This window comes from Manis pentadactyla, chromosome 3 (assembly GCF_030020395.1).
Source record: "Manis pentadactyla isolate mManPen7 chromosome 3, mManPen7.hap1, whole genome shotgun sequence".
NCBI lineage: Eukaryota > Metazoa > Chordata > Mammalia > Pholidota > Manidae > Manis > Manis pentadactyla.
The window spans coordinates 136,473,734-136,499,908 of NC_080021.1; the positions used below are offsets into that span (position 1 = coordinate 136,473,734).

The 26,175-nt window shown below is 41.6% G+C and overlaps 1 pseudogene; it reads right to left on the reverse strand.

Annotated features, from left to right (window-relative positions):
- Positions 1-8,211: 8,211 nt before the first annotated feature.
- LOC118922032 (procathepsin L-like) lies at positions 8,212-17,370 on the reverse strand (annotated as a pseudogene).
- Between the last annotated feature and the right edge of the window lie 8,805 nt (positions 17,371-26,175).

A 26,175-nucleotide genomic window follows, 5' to 3' on the forward strand; every position in this document is an offset into this window, starting at 1 on the left:
CTAGGCCCAGAGCAGAGTGGGTGGCATGAGGGGAGACTCTATCCACATACAGAGGGTGCCTTGTAGTCACCCAGACCTGTGGTGGGCATGAAGCAGCGATACCTTCTTGAAAATGTTAGTGTTCATTTCTTTTATTTTCTGAGTTCCTTTCATGGGGACATTTCCCCTTCACAGGAAAGCACATCCTTTTTTCCCAGATGATCAGGATTTTAACAACAGCAATGAGCAGAGGAAAGAGTCAATGCTCAGCAGTTGACATTCCCACAGAATTCCTGAGTCCACAGTGGACCTGAAAGCCAAGCTTAGAAGGGACTGAAAGGTCATCTAATCTCACCTTGCCCGACAAGTAGGTTCCCATGTCCTCCTACAGGTTCCCAGGAAGAGATAGGCAGGGACCCAGCTGAAGGCTGGCTTCCAAGCACAGTAATGTCTGAAGGCTGGGGAACTGGGAAACAGGAATACAGGTGTTGTTGAAGTAATTTCCTCTACCCTTCAAGGTTCTTCTAAGTAGTCTAAGGATCAAGTTTGACATGATACAGATTAATAGGAGTAAAACTAAAATTTAATACATTCATAGTGAGAATCCACAGACATGAGATTCCAAGGGCAGTCAGGGGCAATACCATCTGTCATCCTGACTGAGGAGGGTAGGTGTTGGGACTTCAAAGGAAAAGGGAAACAATTCACAGGAACACGAAAGTGTGAGCGTTAGGTCACGTTTACTGGCCCCCACGAAAACCGTGGCACAGAGGAGGCACACTAACAGGCTTTGCCAGTCCCTCTCCATCTCCACCCCTTGTTCACATGATAACGTAGTTATCTATGGGGACAGCCCTCCTCCGGGAGCAGGTCTTGCCTCTATGCTCTTTCTATGCAGTTAGTGGTGGTTGGCAGGGGATGGGGAGTGTCCACAACAACAGAAAACAAAATAAAAAAGAAATAGACCCATAAATATTGAAAACATACTGTTGGTACCATAGGGAGGGGGGTGGGGGTGGGTGATACAGGTGAGGTTATTAAAGAGGTATAAACTCCAGATTATAAAATAGTCATAGGAATGGAGGTATAATGTAGAGAATATTACCAATATTGTAATATCTTGGCATGGTAATGGGGGTAACTATCTTACTGGGGCAAACATTTAATTACCAAGTCACCATGTTGAGCATCTGAAACCAATAGTGTTTATCAACTATATGCCAATGTAAAAAGTTTCTGAGTTTTTGAGCCTTGATTGTTTTCAGCTCTATCATAATACGCATCCACAGTGGCACATCTTGGGGAGGCCTGCCGTTGGCCCCTACACAGGGGAAAGAGATAAGCCAAGCCTTAGTGAGGCTGCCTCCCAGGGAGGGAACTGCACACAGCCCAGGACATGTGCTTAGATGGACAAAGGCATCAGCCACACCAAACTGGTTAAGGATGTTGACTATTCAATGAGCATTTCCTTTTCTCCCCCATCCTAAACTCAATGAGTGTTTAAAGTAAGTCATTAGATGAGGATACTTGATACATCCTGATGTCCTACAGCTTAGATATGAAAAAAAAAAATGTGATGGAGGTTCACTGATTGGAAAGCAATCCTAAAAGTTTGCACTGCTTTATGCACAGTGAGTTTTGAAGCTGCAAGTTCGGGGTCAGTAATTATAACTATTACCTAATGTTTTTGTCTCTCATGATGGTTGGTGAAAACATTAAATTTTTTTGCTCTTGCTCAAAGAGTGATATTCTAAAACCTATTAAGTACAGCAAAAAAAAATAGAATAAGAGAGTAATATAACTCTGTCAACACTTAATAAATAAAATAATGTTTCCAGGAAAAGAGAAACCAGAGAGAGAAAAACACAGATGCAATTTTTGCTCAGCAATAAGTGCTGCTCTCCTCGGATTTTGTCATGTGATAAAAGGCAAAAAGAAAAAGGTTTCATGTCCAAAATGCACTTTCTAAGAAATCATAAAGATGCTGATCCCAGCCTTATTTATAATAGGGAAAAGGCCTGAGTGTTTCGTGGTGGAGAACAGTGACGTCAATGGGATATGAAGGCACAATTTTAGGATTCTGCAGCCATCAAAATGGATGTTTCTGAAGAGCTTCTAATAACATGACAAATAGCACTTAATGTTAGGTCAGAAAAAGCAGGGTATGAAATTGTACATTTTGTATGATTTCAGTTATGTTAAAATATGTCTAGGAAAAAAGCTGAAGGGAATATGAACTTTCTTTGCATCAAATTGCACTGAAAGCCAAGCTGGTCACTGCCCGAGCCCCAGGAAGGGGGCACCAAATGGGCTTTGTTTTGCTGACTTTCCCTGAAGAGGCAGGATTTGGACTGTCAGAGAGAAATGCCTGGCTCTTCCCATGCATTGGATTTGGTCACCGAATCACATGATTTAGGGGCAGCAGCTCTGGCCTTCCTCTAGAATGACTGGACCTCTCTTCTTAGAAGACAGACAGATTGTCATCAGTGCTGGTGTGATGCAACCCAAAGGGTTCTGCGAGACCCCACGCGGCTCACACAGGAGAGAAGGCATGCAGGTGTGGGAAGGTGACAGTTCTCATGTGCTGTTAGTCACCCTGATGGTGGAAATGGGTGCTCAGGGCTGATCTGGGAGGATCAAGGCTCTTGGCAGAAGAACCAGACAGTTTTCATGATTTGTCCACCAAGAAAACAAGATTCTCCTTATGGCCAGAGAATCCCTCACATCATGAAACACGTACACAAATGCACACACTTATATACAATACACATGTCACACCTACTTATTCATATATACACATAAGCATACATTCACACACTAATACACACATACATATATGCACACATAAACGTAGACATAGACACACATACAGTCACAGGTAAGCACATACCCATGACCCTCACGTATACACAAATAGGCACATACACTTACACACATATGCAGTAATACACATGTACACAATATATGCACATGCATAGGTACACTCATGCCACACACATACACACAGACTACATTACAATATAAATAATTAGCAGAGCAGCATAAAGGGGCCCAGCTGTAATCAGATGGCTTGACAGTTAGGCTAAGCATTAATAATTGAACATTACAATCTGTCTAAATCCCTTGAACTCCAGTTCTAGCCCCCAGAGAGTGTGGTTGAAACAGCTCATCTGAAAGTCCCTTTGAGAGACAAATTCAGTGATTCATTTCAGTGGGACCTACCCGCACCTCCAAGAGCTGGTCTGGGTCCCTTCTCTATTCCCCAGACAGGTGTCCTGCAGGCTGGAGTCCCAGCCCTGGATACCAGGCCAGGAGCCCTCCCCAAGCGTCAGCCCCGAGTCTGAGGTCACCACACCTGGTCCCAGGGATCCCTGATAAAGATGTTGGTGACACTTCTTTCCCACCTCTCCTGCATGTCACTCACTTCTTCACTCCTTTCTGACTAAAGAACTGGCCTTGCGAACAATAGTCTTGAGCCGGCCCTCTGAGGCTGGGTGGTTCTGGGAAACCTGGGAGCTGTCTCCTGGGGTCATTTCCCACTCTGCCACAAACATTTCCAGGGGTGCAGATGGAAAGGAGCTGACCACCCCTCGATATCCTCTATAAGGGGCACCGACCTGGCCCACCATTCAGCCAGGGGGCTCAGCTGGGACAGACACTCTGTTCCTGTTCCAGCCCAGGTCTGGAAGCTGCTGAGTTCTGGGCCTGAGGAGTTTGAGGCTCAGGCCTCTCGCCAGGGCATGACTTTTGGTTGCAAAGATAAATTCTGACCCCACCCTCAGGTGGCTGACTAAATCGTGCCTACAACCCTGAAAATATCTCCTGAGGACAAATTGTTCAGGAATCTGTTGAGCTGAGCTGTGTGGCCACCTGGGTGAGCAGTCAGTTCCCCAGCTCTGTGGCCTGCTGAGATAGTTGCGGAGCAGCTACCGGGGATGAGAGAGCAGAGCACTTCGCTCCTCATAAACATTTGGCCTGATTAAATCCTCAAGAATCTGAAGTCCTGAAAACACTATGGCGCCATCCCATCTATGAATTCAAGTTGAGAAATAATTTTGAACAGCCAACCAAAGAGAAAAGAAGCCAAACAAAATTCTTACTTCTTTGTTTTATGATAAACCACATTAAAGACTTTTTTAAAGTAACAAATACCAAAATCTTCCCAAAAAGCCGTCTATCATTTTTTACCCCCACTTTGCTGGGCTGCTCTGAACACAACGCGGAGTCTTGTGCATTACTCTGCAAGCTTTACTGTTCCCTGGATACTGTTAGGTTCCACAGTGCTTTTCTGTTTTTTCAGAAATTATAGAGAGACACAACAAAATTTTCATTTTACCCACCCAGCACTATCGCATTCCTGCCTTCCCAGCGCTCTGCAGCCACACTGCCACCCACCCCCACAGTTTTTTCATCTTGCAGACTGAAACTTTTTACTCTTAATGAAGGGCTTCCACTTTCAAGCTCGGATCTCCCCACAACCTCTCAGTGTTACAGTCTGACTGGAATTCAGTTCCTGATTCTGCAGGAATAGCCAGGAGTGGCAATTCTGCCACCTTGGAGTGGCAATTCTGGGCTCCCCCCTTCAGGGTTTAGGAAGACCCGTGTGGACACTGATGGGGAAAATGTAGTTTTATACTTTCAGGGAATCCTGTGGCTGTGATTAACCCCTTTCTGCAAAAAGACCTCCAGAACCCCATCCAGAGTTTTGTTTCCTTATCAAAGGGGTGGCATCCAGATTTTGGCACCTGTCAGATCTCCCAGAAATGCCCTCCAGGGCACACCACAGACCCTGGGACCCTGGGAACCTTGTTTCCATAGGGGGACCTCAGGCCCCCAGGACAGCCCCAGGTTGGACTTTGTGCCAAAGGGCAGCACAGCCCGGAGGCAGTGAGAAACATGTCCCCAAGTGCATCTCACAGCAACTCTAAGAACAAGGTCCCACTAGAGGCTTTTTCCTCTGGCTCCTGAGGACTTGCACCACCTGATTCTCACTACAGCCATAGGAGGAGAGCTGTGGTCTAACTTCCTTCTGCAGAAGGGACAGCCAGCTACCCCTGCGGGGGCTTTCCCAGACAATTTCAGGTCAACCACAGGTCACAGCACTGATGTCCCCATTGAGGCCCCTGGAGTGTCCCCCATGGCCTTTCCCAGGACGGGGTGGTGAGGTAGGTGGTCATTAAGCTATTCACATGGGTTGCATTGAATGTTCCCTAAGCGTGGCTTCCACATTGAGGACCCAGGTGGCCCCATACCTCATAAACAGGTGCCCCCCTGGCTGCTGCTCAGACAGAAGTACAAACATGGTGCAGGTCTTAGCCTGAACTTGCCAGCACCCTCTCTGTGCCCGCTTCCTGTTAACACAGCCCCTCTGTGAGGAGATCTGCTCCTTTCCAGCACAGACCCAGCAGCACCGGGACCAGGCCAGGCAGGGAACTCTCTCCCCACCCCCACATACACCCAGGCAGCCCCGGGACCCAAGCTGGACCAGGGAGAATCCCCGCCAGGGATCTGACACGCAGATGCTGCCATTGGCAACCCTGTTCTCTGGGGCCCAGCGGCTGGTGCTGCGTCCCTGCAATGGGAAGTCTCCTGGAGGTGGGAGCGACGGAAGTCGACAGGAGGGAGGTGGCACAAGAAAAGCGGGTTTCAATCTTCCAAGGTGGCCTCAGTTTCAGTTTCACTACCCTGCTTTCTAAGCACGTGTAGGCGTAGCATTCAGTTTTCTTTCCTTAACATTTGTCCTCATTATAAAAGTAAATCTTGTTTATGAGGGACAATTTGGGCAAAATAGAATTGCACTGTATTCCAACACCAGAGAAAAAAATCATTGTTAATATGCTATATTTTTCTTCGAATCTTTTCTTTTCACCTGCTTCTTTTAAAGCAGCCTTGACATTTAACTAAATCTACTTTTTGTCACAGTCACCATGCAGGTCAGAACTATAGTTTCCAGCTGCTGTGTGGGGCAAGATAGTCTACAAGTAAAAAGGGCAGGAAGGTGTCTTCTGCTGTAGGTTTTCTCTTGCTCCTGCAGGGCACCATCTCCTCCACTTTCTTATAGAAACAGAGCTTGCAGTTCTCCCCCACTGCCGAGATGAATGATTCAGTTTGGTTTATTGGGCATCCAAGGATTATGCAAGGCCCTCCTTTACTTAAAGTGAGAACAAATGTGACAGTCACCTGGGCTCCATTTACTTCCCTGCACCATCTCTGGTTCCAGTAATCAGTGAGCACCTAAAGAAACTTACTTGTTTCTATCACCAAAAGGTAGGTTTAATGACACGCTGGACCTCAGATAGGCTGTTCCACGATGTGGGGTACTGGTGGGTGAAAAACCAAACAAAGAAAAGGTATTCATTTACAACAAACTAATCCAACATGCAGCAGTTTATTTACTTAAAAAAAGGGGGAAAAAAAGAAAAACAATTATTTTACTACAGCTTATAAAATAAAAATACATCTATTAATATATATGTGTATACACTGCACATATTTATATGATACATTTCATTACATGATTCTCAAGAAATAAACATTAATACGTGTTCTCTTATCAATTTAAACTCTATCATTTAAAGTTACTGCAGAAAAACAGCTCCTTTTAGTTTCTTTTCACACTTCAAGTACCGGAAATTATTAAACCAGGATGTAAGTGTGGTAAATAACCTGATGGGCACAAAGGACCTCAGACTGCCGGGAATCAGGGTCTTCTGAAATCTCACACAGATCTGCATGCCCCTACAGCTGTGTCCACCTTCTCCCTGATGAGAGGGATGCTGAAGCCTGACAGGGTGAAGGATCCATGTGCCCACATATGTGGACAGTTAAACAAAAGCAGAGAAAACTCGTCGAAGTGAAACTGCTCCAACTATTTCCTAGCTATTTTGAGTCCATTCCTTTCATAAAAAATATACCCAAGTTTATGAGTACACATCGTGTCATCCATTCCTCTTCATAATATTCTGAAACACTTCCTTCTTTCAATTTAGATTTGACAGAAGTCACGAAGCTCTATGGATGTCAGAAATATTGACATTTATGCCATGGACAAGAGTTTTGTAGTAATCAATGCTTGTTTTCAGCTTTACATATTTCATGTCTATTGCCTTCTTTCAAAAGTACTTTTATGATAGATCCAGTTTGGAACTTTTCACAGTTTAAAGCATATGTATGTCTTCAAGTTACAGAAGCTTCTATATCTGCTTCATGCTTCATTGTTTAGACATCTGAGAGGTCTTCACAATCTCATTCATATCAGCACCAAGGCATTTAGAGTCTTGGGCTGAACTTCCAGGATTCCATGCAGCGGTCTGAGCAAACCTGTCATGGTGAAGCCAGATGACCATCACAGAGGTGGTATTCTAGGGGGCATTCAGACCCAGTGTGGCAGATGCATCTTCTAAAGATGGCCACAACCCCATCTTCCCTCCGGTGTCTCTCGTGCTAAGTAGCCTTGCCTTCTCCATCACCAGGTGGACTCGCACCCCTCCTCTGGAACCCGGCTGTCCCTGTGGGCTGCTCTGAACCCAATGTGACAGCACAGTTCCCCTGGGGACTGAGGCCAGCTCATAAATGGTTTGCAGATCCTTGTGGACATTCCCTTCAGAGCAGCTTTCCTGCTGTGGGAGCCCAGCCCTGGAGCTCAGGGAGGCCTGTGGTGGGCATGTTCCCACCACCCCAAGGACACATGAGAGCTGACGGAGTCATGGGGACAGCCACCCTCTTAAAATAATTTATCTTTGTTTTACAGACCATTTATCATGCTTTTCTCCACTCAAAGGTGGGGTTCAAACAGGGCTAATGTGCAGCTCACTTAAGATCTGCATACTTTAATGAGAGGCCATTCAACCATGTGCCTAATGGACCACTAGTACATACATTTATGTCTGTATGGCCCAGTTACATTTTGACTATACAAAAAGTTCATGATTAAAACCAGAAAATTTCCAACTTCTGCATATGAAAGTAACTTTCAAGAGATGACACTTCACCATTCTTCTAAAACATGAAAATTTAGGTTATTAGAAAAGTAAATCATACAAAGCTGATTACAGAGATAATTAGACAAGAGGTAACATTTTACCAGTGCAGAACATCACAGAATTCAAATAATAACCCAGATCTCAACGATTCAAGTGTTTGATTCCACACAATAAAGTATGGTCAGTTTTAAGATAAAATTTCTCCCACGGATGTTCTGTTCTCAAAGAATTCTTCTTTACCACCATCATCTTACACAACTGGAAAGCTGGCCATGGAGGCGACTCCACAGTGGTTATTCTGGTTCCTGGCTATATTTATGTAGCCTTCCATGCCCCAGCCTGTAACCCAGCTGAAAGAAGAGATGGTTTCCCATTTATACAAATGATCAAACACATTTATGTCCATTATCATTAACATCTGAGACTTGTGCACCAGAGGCCAAGACAAGTTCAGAAAGAATCTGGCACTTCTTGTTGAGTTCTAAACCTGCAAATAATTTTTATCCCCCCAACCTTTCACAGAACTGCAAATTGAGAGACAGGAAATGAACCTCTTGGAGGCAGATGTTTTTCAGAACTAGGAAATTTTTCACTCTTAGAAATGCAATGGAACCAAATTAAATACCCTAGTAAGCTTGAGAACAGTCAATGTTATAATCCAATATTAATATGTAAGTGTTCACCATAGAAAGGATACAGAATTCTGGGATTTCAGAGGTGTGCTCAGGGTTTGAAGCCCTGTATCTAAATATTGATTTCAAAAAGGATTTCCTTTTCAGTTTCAAAGAGAAGAATTTCCGGCATTTTATACTTGTTCTTGACAATCCAATATTTTTCATCATCTGATTCTGCTTCTTCCAAGCCATAGCCAACCCCCAGAACACCGTGACTTAGGTCTTTGCTGCTGCAGAGTGGATCATAATAAATGCCTGGAAGACGTGCGGGGCACCCTCGTGGAGTACTAGCCGCCTACTCATTAGTGGTTGGAAAACAAAGGGCCGGAAAAGTCGGTAGAGAAAAAGGAGTTAGGGACGAGTTCTGGACGACTGAGTGACTCCACTACTTTTGTCTCCCATGGGCCGCTTTGAGGCTTCACTTGGTGTCCCTGTTGGTGCTGTCGCGGAGCATCATGGGTAGGAGGGAGATTCGGTCTTCCAGCTCCAAAAGATGGCGGACGCCTTTGGGGATGAGCTCTTCAGCGTGTTCGAGGACGACTCCACCACTGCGTCCAGAACCAAAAAAGACAAGGAAAAGGAGAAGGGGAAACAGAAGGGGCCGCCGGGGTCAGCGGAAAAGGCCGGGAAACATTTTGATGGTAAATTACAATCAGAGTCAACTACTACTGCAAAAACCAAGAGAGAAGCAGATTTTGAGAACACAGATTAACCCATTTTTGAAAGAAGCTTAGGGTGGAAGAATCAATAACTGAAGACTTAAGTTTGGCAGACTTGATGCCCATAGTCAAGGTGCAGTCAGTTGAAACTGTTGAAGGGTGTACACATGTGGATGCACTTCCTGCAGATGAAGATTATTTACCACTGAAACCTCTAGTTGGAAAAGCTGCAAAGAAATACCCATTCATTCTTGATGCTTTTCAAAGAGAAGCCATTCAATGTGTTGATAATAATCAGTCTGTTTTAGTATCTGCACATACATCAGCAGGAAAAGCTCTATGCGCTGACTGAGTAGCTTTGTTTTTAAATGAAATTTTAGGTCTGTTAATAATTTGCTTTGTATATTTAAGTGCTCCTGTATTGGGTGCATAAATGTTTATAAATGTTACATGCTCTTGTTAGGTTGACCTTCTTACCGTTACATTATTCCCATCTTTGTCTCTCATAAAACAGTCTGTGTTTTAAACTCCATTTTGTCTGATGTAAGTATAGCTACCCCAGCTTTTCCTTTCTGTTTGCATGGAATATCTTTTTCCATCCCTTCACTTTCAGTCTGTGTATTTCCTTATATCTGAAGTGAGTCTCTTGTAGGCAACATACGGCAGATAATTATTTTTTAAACCATTCAGCCACTCTATGTGTCTGTCAATTGGAAAATTTAGTCCATTTAGATTTGAAGTAATTATTGATAGGTATGTACTTAATTACCATTTTGTTAATTGTTTTCTGGCTGTTTTGTAGTTCCTCTCTATTCCTTTCTTGCTTTCTTTCTTTGTGGTTTTAAATGACATTTTAAGATGATTTTGTTTCATTTCTTACCTTACCCTTTAAAAGTTTAAATTTTTTTTGTTTGATTTCTGCAAATAAAGGCAGTTTTACTTTTTCCTTTCTATTTTGGATACCTTTAATTTCCTTCTCTTGTCTTTTTGAATTGGCAAGGTTGTCCAGTGCAGTGTTGATTGGGAATGATGAGAGAAGGCATTGTTGCCCTGTTTCTGATATTAGGGGGAAAACTGAATCTTCTGTTATTAAGCATGCTATATTACCTGTAGGTTTTTCAAAGATGCCTTTTATCAGTTGAGGAAGTTTCCTTCTATCCCTATTTTGCAGAATTTATGTGTCTATGTGTGTGTATATATATATATGCATATGCAATTACCTGTTGGATTTTGTCAAATGTTTTTTTTGTATCTGTTGAAATGATGTTTTTTTCCTTTTGTTCTCCTGCTATGATGAGTATGTTGATTTTCAAGTAATAAACTCTACTTGGTCATGATGTGCAACCCTATTAATATATTATTGTATTAGATTAGATAACATTTTAAGAATTTTCACATCTTAACATCATGAGGGATGTTGGTCTCTAGTTCTATTGTAATGTCATTTTTTATTTTGGAGTCAGGGTAATGTTTGGTTCTCTGTTTTTATCCTAATTAGTCTGGTAGAGAGCTATCAATTGTATTGATCTTCAGAAGGAACAAGTTTTTTATTCCATTTTTTTTTCCAGCTGTTTTTCTGTTTTCTACTTTTTTGATTTAGGCTCTGATCTCTATTTCCTTTCTTCTTCAAGTGAAACTCTTCTAGTTTTTTTTTAAGGAGGAAAGGAGAGGTCACTGATTTGAGATCTTTTTCTAATATGAGTATAATGCTGTATATTTCCTTTTAATATTGCTGTAGCTGTATCACTAATTTTGTTGTGTTTTATTAATATGTTTTGGGGATGTTTTTGATATGTTTTCAAAATAATTTGATACGTTTTGACATGTTTGATCCCAATTTCTATAAGGCATCATTTTCCTTCTGCATGAAGAAACTCCTTTAACATTAATGGTAGTTCAAGTTCCCTGATGAAAAATTCTTCCAGGCTTTGTGTTTCTAAAATGTCTTTTACTTTGTCTTCATTTTTGAAAGATATTTTCACTCAGTATAGAGGTCTAAATTTTTTTAGTTTTAAGAATGCTTTTTGACTTACATAGTTTATGACAAGAAATCCACTGTCATCCTTAACTTGTTCCTATGTAGATAATGTGTCTTTTATTCTTGGCTACTTTTAGAGTTTTTCTTTATCAGTGTTTGAAGCAGTTTATGATGAGCCTAGTTTTTTTCACGTTTTTTATGCTTTGTATTTGTTTTTCAGTGCTTCCCATGGCTCTTCTCCTTTGGAGACTAATTATGGTTATGTTAGGCCACTTAAAGTTGTCTCATGACTCACTGGTGAGTTATGTTTTGTGGAGCTTTTTGTGTTTTGTTTTGGCTCTTTGTTAATGCCATATTTTCAGATTCATTAATTTTTGCTTCTGAATTTTCTAATCTGTCATTAATTCCATTCAGTGCATTTTTCATCTCAGACATTGTAGTTCTCTTTGCTGGAAGTTCATTGGCGTGCTTTTTGTTTTTGTATTTTCCACTTCTCTACTTTTCTCCACTTCTTGAGCATATGGAATACATTTTAGAAACTGTTAATATGTCCCTTTTACTATTATTTTCGTATGTGTTATATTTCTTGATCTGTTTTGATTGATTGACTTTTCTCTTGTGATAGGTCAGTATTTTCCTGCTTGTTTGCATACTACTTTGATGGAGTGTTTTGCTTGGCTGTTTTTAATTTCATCACTGACTTTAAGCAGTTTAATTATGATGTGACTTTCCATAGTTCTTTTCATGTTTCTTATGCTTGAATTTGTTAGGCTTCTCAGGTCCATGGGTGTATTAAAGTTTCCTCAAGTTTGGGAAAATTTCTGCCATTTTTTACTTCAAATATTATCTCTCCTCCTAGTCCTTTGGAGACTTCAGTTATTTTTATATTAAGGTAGACTTAATTTTTTAATAATTTGTAAGGTAAAAGGCCAACTTCATTCTTTTTCGTGTAAATGTCCAGTTGTCTCAGCACCATTTGTTGAAAGACTAATTTTTTCCCACAGTATTGGTACCCTTTTCTGTTTGGGCTTGGGGTCTAACTTTTAATAATTTATAACATTTTATTTCTCTGTTATGGAGATATTGTAGCTTTCCTTTTAGGCAGCTGAATTAGGTACTTTTGAACAATGAGCACCTGAAGAATAAAGACCATAGAGAAAAGAAACAGATAAAAATGGCACCAATCACCCAGTCCTCCCCTTTACCATAGCATGTTGATGAACGTAGTTTATGAGTTCTGGAATATTTTTCTCCTTTGGGATAGTTAGGATTTATCTGTTCACTCTATATTAGTTACTTACAGACTTTGGCTTAGGTGTAATTTACTGCTCTTCTCTTTGCAGAGAGAGCAAGGCTTGAAGCTTGAATCTTAGAGTGTCATCCTAATAGTATCAGCCAATTGCAAAGTAGTCTTACTCTGTTTCCCAGCGTCAAATGCTTTAAGGTCCCATACCACCCCAGTTCTATCCAGTGTAGTACTAGGACTCATTTCTTACTAGTCCACTCCTTTTCAAAAGGTGCTGAAGTCAGAAGATAGTTTCCTCCTAAGACACAGACATAGAAGAAGAGGTTTGACTATTTTTAGTTCAATCATTTTATCTCAGAAGAGCATGCAGTATGTTTGGTGCCTTATTTATTTAAAGCCAACATAAATAGTCATTAGAATTCTGGGCATTAGGTAACTTTGCTTTCATTTTTTTCCTACAAGAGGAGAGAAATTTTCAGTAGAGGAAATTTTCACTTACATACTGAAACTTGCTCCCAAACTCTGAGTTAGCAAAGCACAAAGCGAAATTTGAGTTCACCAGGGTTATAGACACTTCTGAGAATCTGAAGAAGGCTGCTGCAGAAACAGTCCAGTAGTTATTTAAAAAATTAAACACATAATTACCATATAACTCAGCAGTTCCACTCCTAGGTATATACCCTCAAAGAACTGTGAACAGGTACTCAAATAAATACTTGTACACCTAATGTTCATAGTAGCACTGTTTGCATAGTAGTAAAAACAGAAGTAATCCAAAAGTCTGTAAATGGATGAATGGGTAATGAAATATGGAACTATTACTGAACCATAAAAATAGTCCATTCAGTGAACTATTACTGAACCATAAAATTTACATACCATTAAATTCATCCATTGTGTTCAATGAATTTTAATAAATTTGAACAACTCTCCCAGTTTTAGATTTCCATTCATAACAATTCTCTTATATATGTGAGCATTCAAACCTTCTCCTACCTCCAACCCTAGGCAAACACTGATTCTGTCTGTATAGATTTGCCTTTTGTAGGAATTTCATGTAAATGGAATCACATAATATGGGGTCTTTTGTGTCTTTTTCCCACATAGCATAATGTTTTTGAGGTTCATTTGTGTTTTGTATATATATTAGTAGTTCATTTCTTTTTATTGAAAAGTAGTTCTACATTTTGTAGATACATAACATTTTGTTATTCAGTTGCTAGACATTTGAATTGTCTCATGTTTTTGGCTATTATGAGTAATACTGATATGAACATACTGAGGTCACATAGTGGTTTTAATTTGCATTTCTCTGATGACTGGTGATGTTATGTATCATTTCATGTGCTTATCAGCCATTTGTGTTATCAAGTGAAATATCTTTATCTGAGTCTTTCACTGATATTTTAAATTGGGTTGTTGGTCTTTTTGCATTTTAATAATTCTTTAAACTATTTTAATGGTATCTCTTGTAGAGCAAAAGACTTTTCATTTTGATGTTCAGCCTTTCAGTTTTTTCTTTTATAGGTTGATACACTTTCAGTATCAGTACCTAAGAAATATTTGTCTATCCCAAGTTCACAAATATTTTCCCTTATATTTTCTTCTGTAAGTTTATAGTATTAGCTCTTCTATTTAGAGCTGTGATTTCCTTTGTGTTAATTTTTATGTATGACATGAGGTAAGGGTTAAATTAATAATTTCATATGTGGATATCTAATTGTTGCAATTGAAAAAAACCATCCTTTTCTACAGAATTTCCTTTGAAACATATGACTGTTGAATTTCCAGTGAATTGACTATCATCCATTCTGTTGATCTCTGCTTATCTTTACACCAGTACTGCATTAACTTGAGCTTTAAAGGAAGTATTGAAATTAGGAAAGGAGAGTCCATAACTTCATTCTTCTTAAAATTGTTTGGGCTTTTCTAGGACCTTTGCATTCCCCAATAAAATTTTAAGATTAGCTTGTTAATTTCTACCAAAAAAGACTACTTGAATTTTTATAGGGATTGTGTCGAATTTACAAATTAATTTGGAGAATAATTGTCATCTTAACAGTAATGACTTTTCTAACTCATGAGCCTGGTGTATTCCTTCATTATTTAGATCTTTAATTTCTCAACAATATTTTGTTTTCAGTGTACAGGTCTTACACAAATTTTCTTAAATTTGTAAGTATTTTATTGTTTCACACATGTTAGTGGCATTCTTCCTTAAGATGATATTTGAATTGCTGATAACTTGTATGTTGAAGTACAGCAATTTTTATACACTGATATTTTATCCTGTGACTTTGTTAATGAACTTGCTTACTAATAAAGTCTAGTAAGTTTTTTGTACACTCCATAAGATTTTCCACATAGATGATTGTATTGTCTGTGAATAAAGTCAGTTTTGCTTCTTTACCAAAAAAAAAAAAAAAAATGCCTGGAAGTAAAAGTCAAGATTGAGGTGAAGACCTCCAAGTGACATGTGACAGTAACCCAGACTATCAACCTCAGTAAGGAAGGCATCTCAAAATTCAGTTAAATGACATAAATCCAGTAAAGATTTAAAAACATGATTTTAAAAAAATGAAGCCTGCAGTTATAGGAACTCACCTAACACATGCAGATGCAATCTGGCACAGTCTTTCTGTAAGCATGAAACCATTCACTGAAATCTTGTCATTGTACTTTTAGGGTGTCAGCATAAAGAAACATAGTTAAGGCAAGAGGTTCTTTCCAGTTTTAGTTTTACTTGTAAGAATCTTTGGAAAACTTTAAAATCTGACAACTGGAAAAAAGTAAAAGTAAAATAAGTTATGCCAATGGAACTGTGCCCCCATTTAAGTATACTTCTGAAGTGATAAAACATGGGGATATGGTTCAACTGTTGTCAAAGCAAACATCAAGGGCAAATATTATGTGTACCGAGTGAAAAACTGTTAAATCTACACTCCCAAAATTCTACATTGAATTCCACATAATAAAAAAATCAATCTTGCCATATGTCATGGTGGTTTTCCAATTTCTCTGCCTAAGTTTCTACACAGAAGTTTACCTTTCTGATAAAACTGGAAGGATATCAGGCTCGCATCTATACCCACAGAGATGGGCCCCTGCATTGCCAAAGCATGTATCAGGGAACTCTCCTGTTCATATATGTCCCAGAAGCCCCTGGCAGTGGCAGCGCAGTACTCAGGCTTGTATTTGCAGGTTTCATCCTTTCAAAGGGAAAGAGGAGACTCAATTACTACCACCCACCTCCTGGGGAACAGGAGGACAAGACAGGTTGATGCTTAATGACTTCCAAGTCAAGTTTGTTATAAAGCATCCCAGGGGGTGAAATGCTATTGGTTGTTTGAAATTTAAAAATTAGCTGGTGTCTATCAGTGAGACACTCTTGGTCTACTTGTTCTTAATAAATTTTCCATTCTGGGAAAAATTGTACTGTATACACAATTGTATGTGTATCTCTACATAACAAGGAAATAGAAACAGCTGTAATGGTAACCATCTAAACAGAGAAATGTGCAAGTCAAATATTTATTTGGTAATGATAGTTGTCACACATTCCAGATAGAGTGTAGAAACTAAAATGTGAATTTTAAAAGAGTATCTGTTTTTCATGAAAGTTTTGAAGTTTTAAAAGCAGAGGTTGAATGCTAACAAGGCAAGCAGCTTTATTTAGTTTTGCATGATATGGATAAAACTGATCCATGTCCAGACCTCTGTTGTCAAGAACATACTGGAAGGCATAATCCATTAGGCCACCATTGCAGCCCTTATTGCCTTGAGGTCTGGAGCAGTCCACCAGGTTCCTCATGCTCTGTGACACAAGTCTGCTAGTGTTCCAGTACATCTGTCCTTCCAGGGCACCAGCTGCACTAAAAGCCCAACCAGAAGCACAACGACCCTGAAAACAAAATGAAAAAACTCTCAGGCTACAAAACAGCGAGTTTCACAACAGCCCTTTTATCTGAAAGTGTTTTTTAAAAAAAATTAATGAAGTATATAAGTTTCCACAGTGTACTAAGGCAAGGACGGCAATTCCTTTTGGGTTTTATTCTTGGGAGACAGAGCTGCTCAGTGTCGTACCTGATCCATCACAGGAGTTACACAGCCTCTCTTTCTCCAGTCCACATATGGGGAGAAATCACCAAGGGGAGGTTTTGGGAACACTTTCCTTTTCCTGTCCTTCTGCTTTTGAAGGCCAAGCATCACCTGCCTGAATTCTTCATTGGTCTTCAAATGAAAGGAAATAGAACAGAGAAAAGTGAGAGATTTTATGGTAAACTACTGAGAAGAAGTAGCAGTTCAGCAATCTATGCCACGCTCACCAAGTCACCAAAGGCATTCATTGCCATTGAGAAACTAGGCTGTGGTTCCCTAGGTCAGTCATTTTCAGATTCGTCTCCCACACTGCCCTCCACCCTTCTTCATTCTGGAGACAAACATATCACCCACCATCTTTATTTCTATTTAAAACCAACCCACCTGTACCACAAGGATTTACAGACAGAGTGGAAGAAAAACTGTGGCCAGAACATTCTTATACTTCTGGGAACTGATCTCCAGTGTCCATACAACAGCATGTATCCCACACTGTGCTCAGGAGTGGGTGCCACGGTTATTGCCTTGGTGAGAGGTGGCCTCAAGAAGCTACTTTCTGCTATAAACGCCCAACAGCAATGACCACTCTCGGCGGGGTCCCTCTGGGCAGTTTCAGATGTTACCAACTTTGCCATAGTGGTTTCCCCTGTGTTGTCTTCCACTGGGACCACTGTACATCCAAGCCACTGTCAACTGGTGGAGCAGCCGAGGCTATTCCCAGGCACAGGACAGGCAGGAAGAGTGAAGGATGCATGTTTCCAAACCTAAGGAAAGGAAAAGAAATGAGTATCTGACTAGACCAATCCTTAAGAAGCCACGCTTTCTTCTGAGATGTTAGAGCCACGAGGTGGAGTGAGAACACTTAGCGAATCCTCTGCAGCATTTACACAGGGCCGGGAGGCATCTGGCTGTGGGATGGGCAGGGAACGTGCTGTCTGTTTCCCACCCGCCCGCCGCTTGCAGACGCTGATGCGGGCGGCGCAGGGAGCGGCGGGCCACACCGCACAGGGTGAGGGTCTCAGCCGGCGGAGTGCGGCGCGCGCGGCCCGGGGAATGTGCTTCCTGGGACGCCCCCCCACCCCCGCCACCTTCCTCCACCTCCCTCCACCTCCAAGGCCTACGGCCGCGCGAGCTCCCGGGTGGCGCCCTGCGTCAGCCCCGAATCAGGGACGCTCATCCTCAGATGGCGCAGGTGCGCACAGGAACCAGGGAAGTGTAAATCCACAATTTCCGACATAGTGGCCCTGAGGCGGCCTTTTAAGGCCAGAGAGTCGGCCCTTCGGCCCCGCCCATCGCCTGGCCGCACGGCGATTGGATGATCCGGCCTCTGGGTGGGGCATCCGCGCACCTGACTCCCCGCGTGCTGCAGGGCTCCATCCCAGCAGGTCCCGGGGCGGATCGGGCTTCCTCAGTTGGCCTGGGGAGGCCAGTGGGGGCCGAGACCTCGCTGAGGAGTCTCGCCCCTCCCTGGGGTCCCGGATGCACCAATTACCCGATTCGCGCCCTGGGTGGCCGTTCAGGGAGAAGCTTACAGAGAGGCCCCCAGGGGTTTTAGGCGTCACCCGCGCGGTCTGAGTTTTTGCTTAAGGTCCCGGGAGCGCTGAGACCAGCGGGATCTAGTCTAGCGATTTCTGTTTGTCCTCAGGAAAGGCGGGCGGGGGAGGAGTGCAGGACCCCGGCAGAGGTGCTCTTGCTGTTTTAGAATGGGGTGCGGCGGGTCGTGGAGGAATGTGGGGTGGAGAGACCTCCCCTCAACTGGGGCCGCGACACGGCCCAAATCCTGGGAAGGAAAGGGGCCGGGCTGGGTGGCATCAGGGAAGGGGTGGCACCTTGGGATGCTCCTTTCCTGTCTCCCCAGTCAGGGAGTCTTCATCCCTCCCAAACCTTTCTCCAATCCGCAGAAACCAGTTTTTTACTGGAAAACTTGGTTTTTACAAAGCAGGAAGGCAGAAAGAAAGTACTTCTAGTCCCCACTCTCTGGGTAAGAATAATTTTGTGTTCACAGTCTTCAATGTGCTTACCTTGAGGTATAATTTAAGAATTTTGCCCTATTGACTTTTACTCAGTTTTACATGAATTTACATTTAATGTCGGGGTTTAAATAACAGTTTGTGAAAACGTTTTACATGGTAGGAAATTGTATATTAAATAATAACTTATGTAGTGAAAATTTAAGGAATACAAAGTGGAAACATTGTACAATAAAATATATTCATTTTAGAAGATACCTTTTAGGAAAAAACTTATGTACACATGACTCTTTCTATGCATTTTGTGAATTCTTTTCATAAAGTAGAGTCATAGTTCATTGGACTTGCAAACTAATTTCTTAAGACTAAATTGACATACCTTGTTGAAAGCACATCAGACACAATTTTTTTACTGTGGTGATATGTACATAATATAAAATGTCTATTTTTAAGTGCACAGTCAGTTGACATTGACACTGTTGTTTAACCATCACCACCACCATACTCAGAAATTTTTTCATCTGCCCAAACTGAAACTCTGTGCCCATCAGACAATCGCTCTACTTCCCCTGCCCCACCACACACAGCCCACTACTCCATTTCTCCTGTCTGTGAACTTGACACATGTGGGCACCTCGTGTAAGTGGAATCCTTTGGTGCCTGGCTATTTCACTTAGTATCCTATATTCAAGGGTTCATCCATTTGTGGCATGTGTCAGAGTTTACTCTGTTTTGAAGTTGAATAATATTCCATTCTCTGAATATATCACATTTGGTTTGTCCAGTCATCACTGGATGGGTATACAGGTTGTTTCCACATTTGATTATTTTGAATAATGCAGCTGTCAATGTTGTTGGATAAGTGTTTGAGTTCCTCTTTTCAATTCTTTTGGGCAAATACCCCAAAGTGGAATTGCTGGATTGGGTAATTCTTATCTTTCTGGCAGCATTGCACAGGTTTCCAATCTGATATGATTTGCAAATATTATCTTGAAATCTGTGAGTTGTCTTTTCATTAATAGTGTCCTTTGAAGTACAAAAGTAATTGAGGAAGTCCAATTTATCTTTTCTATTTATTTTTTCTTTGGTTGCCTGTTCTTTTAGTGTCATATCCAAAAAATTACAACTAAATCCAATATCATGTGGCTCTCCTGTGTTTTCATCTATAGTTTTATAGTTTTAGCTCTTATGTTTGAGTCTTTGGTCTATTTTATGTTAATTTTTGCAAAGGGTATAAAGTGAGGGTTCAGCTTCCTTCTTTTGCATGTGGATATGCAATTTTTATGGCATCATTTGTTGAAAAGACCATCCTTTCTCTATTGAGTGGTCCTGATAAATACATAAAATTTTAAAACCTTACTCATCTTTAAAATTTCATGTTAAGGTCTTTGAGGAAATAGGAGCTTTTCTCCCTCAAGAAAACTAGAGGCTGGTACTCTTAGGTGGTTATAAAAAGTCTGTTGTATTGTAACTGACTTTTTTTTAGAGCACAATTTTTGATGCATCATGGATTTCAACAGTGTCAGTCATTCAAGATCTAAGTACACTTTCTAGTGCATGGGTTATGCTGGCCCTTGGAGCTAGGCTCCACAGCTTGAGCAGGGTGGGGATCCTGCTGCTGCAGGAAGGCCCCCGCATTAGGCAATAGCCTGATAGGAGCCTGGGGGTCAGGGATGGCTCCAAGGAAGGGCACAGCTTTATCTCTGGAATGTGATAACTGGTCGGGATGCACTGGGGCACTCACGGATTCCTTTTATGCCAAATGTGCTTGAAATCTATATTAGACCCTGGAATAGCAAACTTTCAGAGCATTCTGGGAGAAGGCCCTTTAAGCAGGAAATTGCAACGTGTATTTATACAAAATCTGTGAAGTAATGTACTACAGAAAGATGGTGTGGTTCACCATTTTTTCCTACTCCTACTCTTCTATGTCTCTATCTTTGCCAAATAACTTGGATGAGTGCTAATTATTAAAATGGTCACATTTAGTCAAGTGCCCAAGCCTTGCATCTGCCTTTGATAAAATGCAGTTGGCAGAATATCCCTATTCCTATTTAAAATGCAGTCTCTGTGAAAGTATACTCTTGTGTACATCTGTCTAGATTTCTTTGGCTTACAAGGATAAAAGGATGTAATTCTTTACCCCATCTGAAAGTTTTAAACAGTAGGGGAATGAGCAGATCCTGTGTGGTCATATGATGATCCTGTGGCTACTGAACACCTGTTCCCAACCTATCAAACTCCTCCAATTTATTGAAATTCAATGAAATGAGCCAAGACTTACTAAATTTAAAATAGCATCGTCAGTGTACCTTTTGGTGATTCTCCCATGTTTGTATGCATTCCTTCCCTGGAGAACAAGTCAGAGCATGTAGAATACACTATTATGTTGAATTTATGCTGTATGATGTAAAAGTAAAATATTTGTGTGTTATGTGACTAGAGCACTTACAGTACAATACAATTTGGGGGGCATAGAACCCTAACAGACTTAATGAAATGTCCACCCCTTATCAGATATGTCATTTATGAATATATTTCCCATACTATAAGAAGTCTTTTTGTTCTATTGATGGTGTCCTTTGCTGTACAGAAGCTTTTTAGTTTGATGTGGTCCCACTTGTTCACTTTGCTTTTGTTTCCCTTGCCTGGGGAGATATGTCCAGGAAGAAGTTGCTCATGTTTATGTCCAAGAGATTTTTGCCTATGTTTTTTTCTGGGAGTTTTATGGTTTCATGACTTACATTCAGGTCTTGATTCATTTTGAGTTTACTTTTCTGTATGGAATTAGACAGTAATCCAATTTCATTCTCTTACATGTAGCTGTCCAGTTTTGCCAACACCAGCTGTTGAAGAGGCTGTCATTTCCCCATTGTATATCCATGGCTCCTTTATCATATATTAATTGACCATATATGCTTGGGTTTATATCTGGGCTCTCTAGTCTGTTCCATTGGTCTATAGGTCTGTTCTTTTGCCAGTACCAAATTGTCTTGATTACTGTGGCTTTGTAGTAGAGCTTGAAGTTGGGGAGCATAATCCCCCCAGCTTTATTCTACCTTCTCAGGATTGCTTTGGCTATTCAGGGTCTTTTGTGGTTCCACATGAATTTTAGAACTATTTGCCCTAGTTCATTGAAGAATGCTGTAGGTATTTTGATAGGGATTGCATTGAATTTGTAGATTGCTTTAGGCAGGATGGCCATTTTGACAATATTAATGCTTCCTATCCATGAGCATGGGATGTGTTTCCATTTATTGGTATCTTCTTTAATTTCTCTCATGAATGTTTTGTAGTTTTAAGTATTTTATTCTTTTTGGTGCAATTGTGAATGTAATTGTTTTCCTGATTTCTCTTTCTGCTGTTCATCATTAGTGTGTAGGAATGCAACAGATTTCTGTGTATTAATTTTGTATCCTGCAACTTTGCTGAATTCAGGTATTAGACCTAGTAGTTTTGGAGTGGATTCTTTAGGGTTTTTTATGTACAATTTTCTTTGTTTTTTAATGAGGCATTTAGAAGGGAGTAGTATTCCTATAACATACTTCAAAAAATAATAATCTGAATTTTTTCAGACCCCTCAAATGTGTGGTAGGAGACTGCCCTGCAGACGCAGTCATAATCAAGAAAGCAGCATTTAGTTTGTAGCGCTAAAGATAATCCTGTCAGGTAAGCTTCTCAGAATATCCCAGATACAGTGTTTGGAAAGATACTACTTGTGAAACAAGGACAAAAGTATGGGTAACATGTGTAAGGTTTATAAATGAATGGATCAAAATACTGACAGCTAAATGGCTTCATTCTAAAAGGAACCTGAACGGTCTGAGTTACCAGGAAGTGCCTTTGTGCACATGGGCCAACCTATGCAGCTCTGGCCATCAAGCTCTTCTCAGGCATAGCTGAGACCCCAGCACCTTCCCCCCAACCAGGAGTCCTCATACCAGAACCTCTGCTTCCACAGCAGGCAGCCCACACCCTGCAGAGCCCTAGCCCCTCCATGCCAAGCTGTGCCACCCCTCAATGCCTCCTGTTCCTTGGGCCACATGCCTCCCGGTCTCTGGTCCTCTTAAACCAATGGTCCAACCAGGCACAAGGGGCAAGTGAAGATCATGGCATTATATTCTTAATTTTGGAAAAATATTTATTGTTTATGAGGATCTGAGGATTGGTAGGATAACACATGTGATGAAAATATCTTTACAACATTTTTTTCCTTAAGCCTCGGAGCCTTTCACTCCAGAAAGGTTTTTGTGGGAATTTTCTTTAAGACCTGAAAGTCTGCCCCAGTTTCTCTTCAACACCTAGGATTGTCCAGCTGCTGGTAATGGACAAAGGACTTCAAAAATATGGTCCTTTATGGGCAGCAGGTGATAAAGACATGGAATGTTTTTGAATCTTTCAGTAGAAACTCTGATTTCACTAGGAATTATGGTCACTGCTCTGTGTATTTCCATAAAACCACCTCTGAGGGTCCTGAATGAAGTCGGAATCCTGAGATTCTCAGCGACTCCGTCACCCACCCCAGAGGAGCTCGGGGCCTGCACCACTGGGCAACTGAGGACCCTCACCTCCCAGCAAGGACTCTGACAGAATACACAGCATCTGTGTATCACTTAGAAATGCAGCTATAACGAATAAGGGGGCAATGTTAAAAAATACATAACTTTGGTGGTTTCCATCACTTGCTGTCCATCTTTCTATGTTTATGTAGTAAAAATAATCAGAGGAAAGTGCAGAGGGAGGGTTATGACATGTTTGTAGGTTCTCAGAGTGAAATTCTACAAAGTGAAAAAAATCGAGTAGTTTTAGGATTTGGTCATTTGTCCAGAATTTGTATGTCACTTCTATGTGCCAGGCAAAGGGCCGGCCCTCAGACAACCTCCAATCTAAGGAGGGAGAAGAACATGGATCTGAGGTTTTACATATGACTTATGAAGCTGAGGTGTACGGAAGATGCTGTGAGTGTGGAGATAAAGGACTGGGTCACTCAGTGTTGAATGCTGGGTTTGACTTCCCAGATTTGTGAACTCTGGGCCAGCCTAGGGCCTCTAGTGTTTTATGGGGAGGAGGGTAGCAGGTGTGTTGTGCAATTGCAACCAACACAGGTCGGGCTGGGAATGTTGAAGGAAAGAGAGAAGGCAGATGGGGAAGCGGCATGGTGTGAAGCCAGCCCCCAGGGGAGCCATGCACCGTCGCAGCAAGAGGGGACATCAGGAGGAGCACGCAGCCCAGAAGGAGGGAGGGAGGGGGCCTCCGGATGCAGACAGTCCTGGGCCGCAAGCTGCTCTTGGAGACAGAGCCTTGGGCTTGGCTTTGGGGAATTCCTGCCAAGACACACAGGTCCTGGCAGTCAGGAGTTAGTGGAGTATAGGGTAGGGGAAGTCGGGTTCTCCTACCAAGTGGGTGCAAGGGCCAGGTTCCAAAGACTTGGGCAAGGGTCTGGATGAAAGGGCACAACTGAATGTGGAAAAAGAAAAAGAGGTGATGATGGAAAGTTAGCTGAAGTAGATGGGAGTGTTATCAGCCAAACTGGAGACTCTGGAGAAAGAAGTTTAAAGAAATGAAAAGATGAGATACGTTTTGGATGTTGGACTCTGAGGCAAAACTGAGTGGTTCAGTCTGGTAAGCAGTTTGGATTGTGAAATGCTCATCCTAAAGATTTTGCCTGGAGATTAAATTTGGAAATATCCTAGGGTAGGTGAAGCCTTAGGGATGTACAAAGTCACAGAGCCTAAATGAGAAAAGAAAAAGCCAAGGACATTTATCCTGACATCTCTGCCATCAAACACAATTCTCCATAATATCTCTGTGGCTGCGTGGAGGTGCATACACGTCAGCTGGGGGAAGATAACAGTGTCCAGCGTCACCCCACCAGCACTGCTCTGTGTTACGGAAATGCTTGTCCTATTGATGGGGATAAAGTGAAAGAGAAAGAGAAAGTGAGGACATTCAAGAGAGAGAAAGGCCTGAGAAACACTGCTTTTAAATTTGTTTCCTGGGAGACCCATGTTAGATTTATAATCAACAGCTCAGCTTTGACACTTATCCTACCTGTAAATACAGGTCCCCACGGAGGGCCCAGTGTCTCCTGACTCAGATCCAGAGGGAGCAGATGTGTTCATTGGGTGGGTCATGCCACCAGGGGCCAAGATGGGGACACAGCCACAGAAATAATTAATGGAATAAGAAGAGCAAGTGAGGGGGAGGTCCAGGCAGCCAGAATCAGTTACATGGAATCCATAGATTCTCATAATTTGTTTCTTATTTTCTATTTCTGCTAAAAGCAATAGCGCCATCTGGGGTTCTAAGGAAAATTTCTGCATTACGTTTTTATCCATTCATCTGTTGATGAACATTTAGGCTGTTTTCACATCCTGACTATGGACTTAAAAGAGAATGAGAAAAAAGGAGAAACATGCAATGGAATATTATTCAGCCTTAAAAAAAATCTTATCACACACAACAGCAAGACGATCCTTGAGGACGTGACCGTGAGTGAAATGAGCCCATCATGGGAGAAGCACTGCGTGATCATCACACCAGCCCGAGCAAGAAGCAGAAGCAGAGAGCAAAGTGTGGGTGCCAGGGACCAGGAGATGGGGGCCACCCCAGGAGTACAGTTTCAGTTGTGCAGATGAACGTGCTGTATAATACTGTGCCTGTGGTTCACAACACTGCGTGTGCCTTTGAAAGTGTTGTGTGGGTAGGTCTCTTGCTAAGAGATTTTACCATGGTAGAATTAAAATAGATGAATATTTGAACCATCCCAATACCTTTCTTATCTTTTTTATCCAGAAGGGGCTAGTCTGTGCACACTAATGCATGGTTCCTGCCAGTTTTCTAAGTCAAAATACCCACTTTATAAAAGCACCTCAGAGGAAGCTCTCTTATAAAGAAGTAACATAAATCTAATTATATTAAGGCCACTTCCCATCATTCTAAATAAATACATTCAGTGTTAAATTAGTCATTCAAATGATGAAGATTCATATAATTTCCACATTTCATCCTGAGGAAGATTCATATAATTTCCACATTTCATCCTGAGGAAGATTCATATAATTTCCACATTTCATCCTGAGGTCTCTGTCTTAAACAGGGACATAAGAGAGTCTTAAAATGCCTTTTGGGATAGCAGTGGTTTCTGGGGCTAAGTCAACAATCTCAAAAATCACAAAGTAACATTTAGATACTATACTTAGAACAGAGGTGCCCCAGGCAGGCAGGCGTAGGAATGGAAGGAGGCATTTGCAGTCCTTTCTCAAATTGCTTTGTTCCTTAGTGAGAATGTACTCATTGTCTTGTTTGCCATGTTCATTCATTAAGGATCATCTGTGGCTGCTCCCAGGTGACTCAGGTGGAGCTGAGTTGTGGCCACAGAGACTGTACAAGCCCACAAAGCTGAAAATACATATTCTCTGGCCCTTCACAGAAAGCTCTGTAAACTAACACAGTTTCTGAATCTGAGGAGGAAGAGGACAGTGTTTCCACATGATTCTCAGAATGTGCTTGTCCCTCATCCTGGCCAACTCCCATTCTCCCCCTGTGCCCCTCAGGCTCTGGGTCTCCCCAGAGCGAGTGTGGAAGCA